Source organism: Orycteropus afer, unplaced genomic scaffold (genome assembly GCF_000298275.1).
Source record: "Orycteropus afer afer isolate SDZICR_OR568_19922 unplaced genomic scaffold, OryAfe1.0 scaffold00187, whole genome shotgun sequence".
NCBI lineage: Eukaryota > Metazoa > Chordata > Mammalia > Tubulidentata > Orycteropodidae > Orycteropus > Orycteropus afer.
Genome location: NW_006921774.1, coordinates 6,454,882 through 6,456,440, shown reverse-complemented (window position 1 = coordinate 6,456,440; position 1,559 = coordinate 6,454,882).

The following is a 1,559-nucleotide window of genomic DNA, read 5'->3' as shown; positions in this document are numbered from 1 at the left end:
GTCGCTATGAGTCAGGTCAGACTCAATGGCACACAACAACAACATATATGAACCTGGCTTGAAAAACTTGATGGGTCCTATCTAGTGTGCTCTGACCCACAACAACATTTTTCATAACCTAAGGAAATGTTGCCCGATAATATCCTCACAATTGTTATTATGTTTGAAGCCACTGTTGAAAAAGTAAGCCTGGTGAAAAGTCAAAAGGGTGGGCCTCACTGCTCATATTTGATCTGGTTAAAATTAAAAGTCCGTTCAACATTCATGGAGAAAGAAGCAAGGTTGCAAACCATCACCCTGCATCCTTGAAGGAGAAGGGTAAAGAGAAAAGAGGACTGTTTTCCAAACCAGGCCAGTCTTGACTATTTCCATATTAGTTCATAAGGGCTCTGGTAACACTACTTCCAAGCTGGCTTCTTGGCTATGTGACCTAAAGACAGACCCTGATTCAACTCCCACCTCCTAAAACTGCTGTTGTTGTTGTTGTTGTTACGTGCCGTCAAGTCAGACCAACTTCTTGGGTTTCCGAGGCAGTATCACTGTGGAAGTAGATCACCCATCCTGCCTTGTGAGGAGTGGCTGGTGGGTTTGAACCTCCAGCCTTCTGGTTAGCAGTCAAGTGCCTTAGGCACTAAGCCACCAGAGCTCCTAGAAAGAGACAGCCTGGTCCACCTGGTGGGGAGAGGCTGGTGGGTTTGAACTGCCCTAGGCCCCAAAGCCATCCCCTAGGGCTTCCTAAAACTAGGCAGCTCAATAAATGTGGAAAAAAAGCAAATAGTGTTCCACCTTAAAGAAAACAGAGAATCAGAACATTGTCGGGCTTGTAAGGGGATTGGGTAAGATTCTTCATTTCAATCTTGAACATGTCTTCTAATGAATTAACATCATTTCAATGGCTAAATTATTGAGTAATTCATTAGGATCATTTTAATCTATCTCTAACATCATTCAGTTGCTGAAAAGGATTTAGAATCCTGAGAATTAAGAATGAAAATAAGTACCCAAATGAACCCCTGTATCAGTCCAATACCATTCAAGAAACTCAGTCACTATTTCTGAAATGTTTTGTTTATTTTTACTTTTTGTTGGTTTTCCTCAAGAGTTACCTTCAGATCTAGCCAGAAGTCTAGAAATTTCAAACATTCAATTTAAAGGAGTTTTGAATTTGGCAGCCTGTGTAATATTTAATTCCTAATGGGAAAGAAAAATCATGATTTATAAAGATGACCTATTCCTGGGCACTGCTTTCAATGAGAGGAACACAATTAATATGCCAAAGCAGTACTGTGCCATAAAATTCAGAAGTTAATCACTCCTTTTCACACTATTCTCTATAGTAGTCACTAGACACATGTGGCTGGACAAATTGAAACATAAATTAGTTACCTTATTAAAATTAAAATTTCAGTTCCTCCATCACATTTACCATACTTTAAGTGTTCAGTAGTTACATACGGTTCCCCGGGTGGCATAAACTGTTAAACTGACTACTACTAACTGACAAGTTGGTGGTTCAAACCCATCCGGAAGCACCAGGGAAGATAGGACTGCTTCTAAAA